Source organism: Arachis hypogaea, chromosome 14 (assembly GCF_003086295.3).
Source record: "Arachis hypogaea cultivar Tifrunner chromosome 14, arahy.Tifrunner.gnm2.J5K5, whole genome shotgun sequence".
NCBI classification, from domain to species: domain Eukaryota; kingdom Viridiplantae; phylum Streptophyta; class Magnoliopsida; order Fabales; family Fabaceae; genus Arachis; species Arachis hypogaea.
In genome coordinates this window covers 62,109,392-62,116,837 of record NC_092049.1, presented here as the reverse complement: position 1 = coordinate 62,116,837, position 7,446 = coordinate 62,109,392, and the positions used below count along the sequence as shown (strand labels likewise).

Genomic DNA, 7,446 nt, shown 5'->3' with positions numbered 1-7,446 from the left:
TTTGTGGTTGGGTTTGTTGGTTTCCCCACCCAAAGTTTGGGTGGTTTCTCCAGCCTGGGTTGTAAGTGTTGGAGTGTGGATCATATGATTGCCTTTGTTGGTTTCCCACATAGTTAACCTCATCCCAATCACCTCCTTCAATGCCTACTTCCTCTTGATCTTGTGTGTGTATTGCAGCCACTTGCTTTGTTTCTAATTGCCTGGTAAGCTCTGCTAGTTGCTTGGCAAACACCTTGTTTTGGGCTAGAATTGTATCAACATGGTTCAGCTCCATGACTCCTTAGTGTTGTGCCTTTCTGATGCATAGTAGTACTCATTCTCAGCCACTGTCTCGATCACTTCAATGGCTTCTTCCACAGTCTTTTTCCTGTTCAATGAACCTCCTGATGAATGGTCTACAGCCTTCCTTGATTCATAAGAGAGCCCATCATAGAAGATGTGCAGTTGCACCCAATCATGGAACATGTTTGGTGGGCATTTCCTTGTCAAGTCCTTGAATCTCTCCCATGCCTCGTAGAGAGTTTCACCATCTTGTTGTCTAAAAGTCTGAACCTCAGATCGAAGCCTATTGACCTTTTGTGGAGGCTAGAAACATGCCAGAAACTTGCTTTCCACCTCATCCCATGTTGTTAGACTCCCCCTTGGGAATGATTCCAGCCACTTAGCTGCTTTGTCCCTAAGTGAAAATGGGAACAAAAGCAGTTTATAGGCATCTTCCTGGACTCCATTGGACTTCACAGTGTCACAAATTCTCAAGAATTTTGTGAGATGTTGGTTTGGGTCTTCATTAGCACTTCCTCCAAAGGAACAATGATTTTCCACAAGTGATATTAGCTGTGGCTTGAGCTCAAAATTGTTGGCCTGAATGGGTGGTTTCTGGATGCTACTACCACAATTCCCAGAGGTTGGGTTTATGTATGAACTAAGAACCCTCCTCTCAGGGATGGCATCGTTTCCATCAGCTCTCTCATGGTTGTGAACTTCTCTATCCATGTTGAGATCTAAAGCTTCCTCAAAATTGTCCTCAGATTCTCCTTCAGATTCCTCTTCTCCCACTACTCTCTTCCCTCTTGCTTCCCTTCTAAGTCTATGAAGGGTCCTTTCCGGTTCGGTATATGGAGGAGTTGATGTCTCTCCTCTCCTACCTGTCATACAAGAACACAGCTCAAACACAAACAAGTAAAATACTCTTTGTTAATGGAAGAGTATGGTTAGATCAATTGAGGAATTAAATCAAACAGTTAGTGAGTCAGTGAGTTAGTTGCATGAATTTAAAGGCATAAAGAAGGAAAGCATGTAACCAAGTGCAGAAATTAAAATTCAACAAGTATCTATAACAGAATTAACAAAGCAAGAGAAAATTGCTCAATCTAGTTAGCTTCCAATTTGAGAATTGTCAATCGAAAATCAATCCCCGGCAACGGCGCCATAAACTTGATGCGCATAAACATGTTATGCTACGATTTAGGAAATTGCACGATCGGCAAAATTCCTTCCGGCAAGTGCACCGGTTATCGTCGTCAAGTAAAAACTCACAATAGAGTGAGGTCGAATCCCACAAGGATTGGTTGAGTGAGCAATTCGGATTAGAAGTGTGTTCTAGTTGAGCGGAATCAAGATTTGAGATGAGAATTGCGGAATGTAAAATTGGCGGGAAAAGTAAATGACAAGAAAATTAAATGGCTGAATCTTAAATTGCATGAATTAAAGAGCAGAATGTAAATTGCTGAAATTAAAAGGGAATGGGGGTGATTGCAAGAATTGAATTGCTGAATGTAAAGAGAAAGTGGAAATCAGAAATGGGGAATTCATTGGGTTTAGGAGATATTGAAATCTCCGAATCAAAACATGTATATCTCTTCCTCAACCAATGCATTCATTGAATTTTGCTTGGCAATCTTATATGATTGGATCCCAATTCCTTGGCTCACCAATGCTCTCTAAAAACAAACAAATTCCCAATCCCTTGGTTTAAATGTTCATAAGAAGAGATGATGCTTGATCACTGATTATACCACACAATTTCATGAACCACAATTTGGTAGGATTACATGTCACAATATCCATCCAAACCCCAATCCAATCCACTGTGAGAAAGCTTCTCTAGCATGAATCCTCCATTCCTTTCCCAAGGCTCCGAAGGATTCCAAGTATGAGTAGTTTCTTTCCCAAGACAACTACTCAATGGAATTAGATCGAGAAGCTTTCTAACAAAATTCAAGAGAAAAGATTGAAGAAGAAGATAAACTATTATTGATTCATTGAATTACAATAGAGCTCCCTAACCCAATGAAAGGGGGTTTAGTGAATCATAGCTCTGAATTCAATTACAAAGAAAAGGAAAACTAGCTAAAAGTGAAAGTAAAAGTCCCCTCTAACTTAACTTCTATCCTATTTATACACTTTCTATATTGAGCTTCAGTTGTGCTTCTTGGGCTTTGAGGCCTCTCCTTGCTTTCCTTTTGCCTTGGGTTTATGATCCATAACCTTGATGAGGTTGTTGATCCAATTCCTGTAACATTTATTGAGCCAATTTAGTGATAATCAAATAATGACACAAGACTCAATAAATTGAGATTTCAAACTCATCAATCCTTCAGGCCCAATCCCATAAACCATGATATTCAATTGGGTTTCATACCAAAGTAAGTTTAAGTTAATATTTGTGCTCAAAGACTAACTTAAATCACAATTTTTTTGGCCCAGAAACCTTTTTCAAGAGTGGCGTTTAAGTTGTAGTTTAAGCTTAAACTGCAACTTAAACGCCAGACACTTCCAGTGAGGCCATTTGTAGAAGCACGTTTAAGCTTCAGTTAAGGTTAAACTGAAGCTTAAACGTGGAAATGGAAGAAGGTAGCCCTGGAGAGTCATGTAGTCGAACACGTTTAAGCTTCAGTTTAAGGTTAAACTGAAGCTTAAACGTGGAGATAGGAAAGGCAGCCCTGGAGGTCGAACACGTTTAACCTCCAGTTTGAGGTCAAACTGGAGGTTAAACGTGGAAAAGGGTGGAGGCATACTGGAGGTCGAACACGTTTAACCTCCAGTTTGAGGTCAAACTGGAGGTTAAACGTGGAAGCTTGGAATGGTGGCCCTGGAGGTGTCGAACACGTTTAACCTCCAGTTTGAGGTCAAACTGGAGGTTAAACGTGGAGATGGAGAGAGCAACCCTGGAGTAGAAAAGCTATCGAACACGTTTAAGCTCCAGTTTGAGTCAAACTGGAGCTTAAACGTGGAATGGCTCCCTGGTACTCTTCCTGGTTCTGGCGTTTAACCTCCAGTTTGAGGTCAAACTAGAGGTTAAACGTGGAACTCCTCCCTGGGTGGCATACTCATTCTGGCGTTTAACCTCCATTTTGAGGTCAAACTGGAGGTTAAACGTGGAATGCTCCTTAAGTGAGGCTTTTCATTCTGGCGTTTAACCTCCAGTTTGAGGTCAAACTGGAGGTTAAACTTCAATCCCAGCATTTCTTATCCTTCATGATTTTGGCGTTTAAGCTCCAGTTTAGGCTTAAACTGGAACTTAAACTCCACATATGATATTCAAGCTTCCTTTATTGATTTTGTTGCTTCCTTGCTTAGCCTCTTCTTCCCTGAAATCATCCAAACAATTGCATCAAAGTCTTGCAAAATTTCATGAGAAATCTTTCATTCATAGCATTTAGGTAATATAACTAAAACTCATGGAATTTGCATCAAAATCATATTGTTTGGATGGTTCATTACTTTGTTCTTCATTTAACCATTTTTGGTTACTTTAAGCTCAAGAAAATGCATAAAACAACTAAAACTAACAGAAAAATGCTAGTGAAACTAGCCTATGATGCCTTGGCATCAGTTATCTTGTAACTCTTAGTCAGGAAAACAATTCACTTATCAAATTGAATTACGAAAAATAAGAGAGTATGAAATAAATACTTATTATACAGTAATGGAGAATATGTTGGGGTTTTGGAGAAGCTTTGTCTTCTGAATTTCAGCTTTTCTCTTGTATTCCTCTTCCCTCATGCATGCAAAAGTGCAAAGTTCCTTCCATGGCAAGCTCTATGTAAGGTGTCACCGTTGTCAATGGCTACTTCCCATCTCCTCAGTGAAAATGGTCCAAATGCTCTGTCACAGCACGGCTAATCATCTAGAGGTTCTCGATCATACTGGAATATGATTTACTATCCTTTTGCGTCTGTCACTACGCCAAGCACTCGCGAGTTTGAAGCCCGTCACAGTCATACAATCCCAGAATCCTACTCGGAATACCACAGACAAGGTTTAGACTTTCCGGATTCTCCTGAATGACGCCATCAATTCTAGCTTATACCACGAAGATTCTGATTATGGAAGCTAAGAGATACTCATTCAATCTAATATAGAATGGAGGTGGTTGTCATGCACACGTTCATGGGTTGAGGAAGGTGATGAGTGTCACGGATCATCACCTTCTCCATAATTAAGCGCGAATGAATATCTTAGATAGGAACACGCATGTTTGAATGGAAAATAGAAGTACTTGCATTAATTCATCGAGACGCTGCAGAGCTCCTCACCCCCAACAATGGGGTTTAGAGACTCATGCTGCTAAAAGGTACAAATTTCAGATCTAAAATGTCATGAGATACAAAATAAATCTCTAAAAGTTGTTTAAATACTAAACTAGTAACCTAGGTTTACAGAAAATGAGTAAACTATGATAGATAGTGCAGAATTCCACTTCTAGGGCCCACTTGGTGTGTGCTGGGGCTGAGACTAAAGCTTCTCATGTGCCTGGGCTGTTTCTGGCGTTGAACTCCAACTTGTAACCTGTTTCTGGCGCTGGACGCCAGACTGCAACATGGAACTGGTGTTGAACGCCAGTTTACGTCGTCTATCCTTGAGCAAAGTATGGACTATTATATATTGCTGGAAAGCCCTGGATGTCTACTTTCCAACGCAATTGGAAGCGCACCAATTGGACTCCTGTAGCTCCGGAAAATCCATTCTGAGTGCAGAGAGGTTAGAATCCAACAGCATCAGCAATCCTTTTTCAGCCCGAATCAGATTTTTGCTCAGCTCCCTCAATTTCAGCCAGAAAATACCTGAAATTACAGAAAAGCATAAAAACTCAGTAAATTCTAGAAATATGAATTTTTCCTAGAAACTAATTAAAATATACTAAAAACTTAACTAAAACATCCTAAAAACTACATGAAATTAACCCCAAAAAGCGTATAAAATATCCGCTCATCACAACACCAAACTTAAACTGTTGCTTGTCCCCAAGCAACTAGAAAAATAAAATAGAATACAAATAAGTCACGAAGCAATAATATCTCCGAGTTTTTGAGTGAAGCTCATATTCTAATTAAATGAGCGGGACTAGTAGCTTTTTACTTCCGAACAGTTTTGGCATGTCGCTTTATCCATTGAAGCTCAGAATGATTGGCATCTATAGGAACTTAGAATTCAGATAGTGTTATTGATTCTCCTAGTTCAGTATGTTGATTCTTGAACACAGATACTTTTATGAGTCTTGGTCGTGGCACTAAGCACTTTGTTTTCCAGTATTACCACCGGATACATAAATGCCACAGACACATAATTGGGTGAACGTTTTCAGATTGTCACTCAGCTTTGCTAAAGTCCCCAATTAGAGGTGTCCAGGGTTCTTAAGCACACTCTTCTTTTTGCTTTGGACCTTGACTTTAACCGCTCAGTCTCAAGTTTTTACTTGACACCTTCACGCCACAAGCACATGGTTAGGGACAGCTTGGTTTAGCCGCTTAGACCAGGATTTGATTCCCTTAGGCCCTCCTATCCACTGATGCTCAAAGCCTTGGATCCTTTTTTACTACCCTTGCCTTTTGGTTTTAAGGGCTATTGGCTTTTTCTGCTTGCTTTTTTTTTTTTTTTTGCAAGCTTTGTATTCACTGCTTTTTCTTGCTTCAAGAATCATTTTTATGATTTTTCAGATTATCAATAACATGTCTCATGTTCATTATTCTTTCAAGAGCCAACATATTTAACATTCAAGAACATCAAATTCCAAAGACATATGCTCTGTTCAGGCATTCATTCAAAAGGCAGAAATCATTGCCACCACATGTAAACAATTAGAATTTGTTTTATTAAAAATTCGAAAAATATTGCCTCCTTATTCTAAAGAAAATCTTCTATTTTATTCATGTTTAATGATGATGAGGAAAATAAATTATAGCTTAATTAGAGATAAAATAACTACTAATTACCACTATATCTTCTAAGGTAAAACTAAAAATAAGAACAATTATCACAGAGTTAAGGTTAAGATTAGAGCTCAACAACCTTGAGTTTGGGATGTGGATGTTCCTCTAGTCTGTGGAGTGCTTGGTCCTTCAAGAGATAACTTCTGACGCTTCAGTTCCTTTAAGTCACGCCCTTGCTCTTCTTGTTCCCTGAGCAGTTTGCAGAGCATACTGTTTTGATTTTGCTATTCTTCCTTTATTTGGTCCATAGATTCTTGCAACTTGGTGACAGATGCTTCAAGCTGTTCCCAATATTCAAATTGAGGGACTTCCGGGAGGAATTCTTGTGCCCTCCTCTTGATGGGGTCATCCTGCATTTGTTGTTTTTCCATTGTGGTTTTAGTGATTGGTTGCTCCACTGAGATGTACTCCGTTATTCCCATCCTTACTCAAGCATCTTTGCAGAGCATAGAGATTAGGCTTGGATAAACCAACCTGGCATCTTTGGAGTTCTTGTTTGCAAGTATGTAAAATTCAGATGGAATCAGTTGATGAACTTCCACTTCTTTTCCTAACATAATGCAATGGATCATCACTGCTCTTTTGACGGTGACTTCAGAATGGTTGCTAGTGGGCAATATAAAACGCCCAATGAAGTCCAGCCATCCTCTAGTGACTGGTTTGAGATCTTCTCTCTTGAGTTGATTTGGGACACTCTTGCTGCTGGTGGTCCACCTGGCTCCAGGGATGCATATATCCTCTAGAATATTATCTAGGCCCTTGTTTGTTCTCATCATTCTCTTATTGAAGGAGTCTGTGTCATCTTTCAGCTGAGGTAGCTTAAAGATCTCCCTGATTTTGTTAGGGTGGATGTGAACAATCTTTCCTCTGACCATAGTCCAATAGTCATAGAGGGCAGTTCCAGATATTCTCTACCTGTCTGTTTGCCACATATTAGTGTAGAACTCCTGAACCATATTCCTTCCCACTTTTGTTTCAGGATTAGCTAGGACTTCCCAGTTCCTGTTTCGAATCTGCTCTTGGATCTCCGGATATTCATCTTCCTTCAGATCGAACTTGACTTCCGGGATCACTGATCTTAAACCCATTATTTTGTAGTAATGGTCTGAATGTTCTTTGGTTAAGAACTTCCCTTGATTCCAAAGTGGTTTTTGGAATACTCTCTTTCTTACCTCTTGGAGTGGTTTGTTTTCCTTTAGGAGCCATGATCTTAGTGGATATAATTTAATGATCA

The 7,446-nt window shown here is 39.6% G+C and overlaps 1 non-coding gene across 1 annotated transcript; it reads left to right on the top strand.

Moving 5' to 3' along the window:
* Nucleotides 1-463: 463 nt before the first annotated feature.
* LOC112745927 (small nucleolar RNA R71) lies at nucleotides 464-567 on the top strand. The gene has a single exon (XR_003173832.1). It is a non-coding gene; the product is annotated as a small nucleolar RNA R71 (small nucleolar RNA).
* The last annotated feature ends 6,879 nt before the right edge of the window (nucleotides 568-7,446 follow it).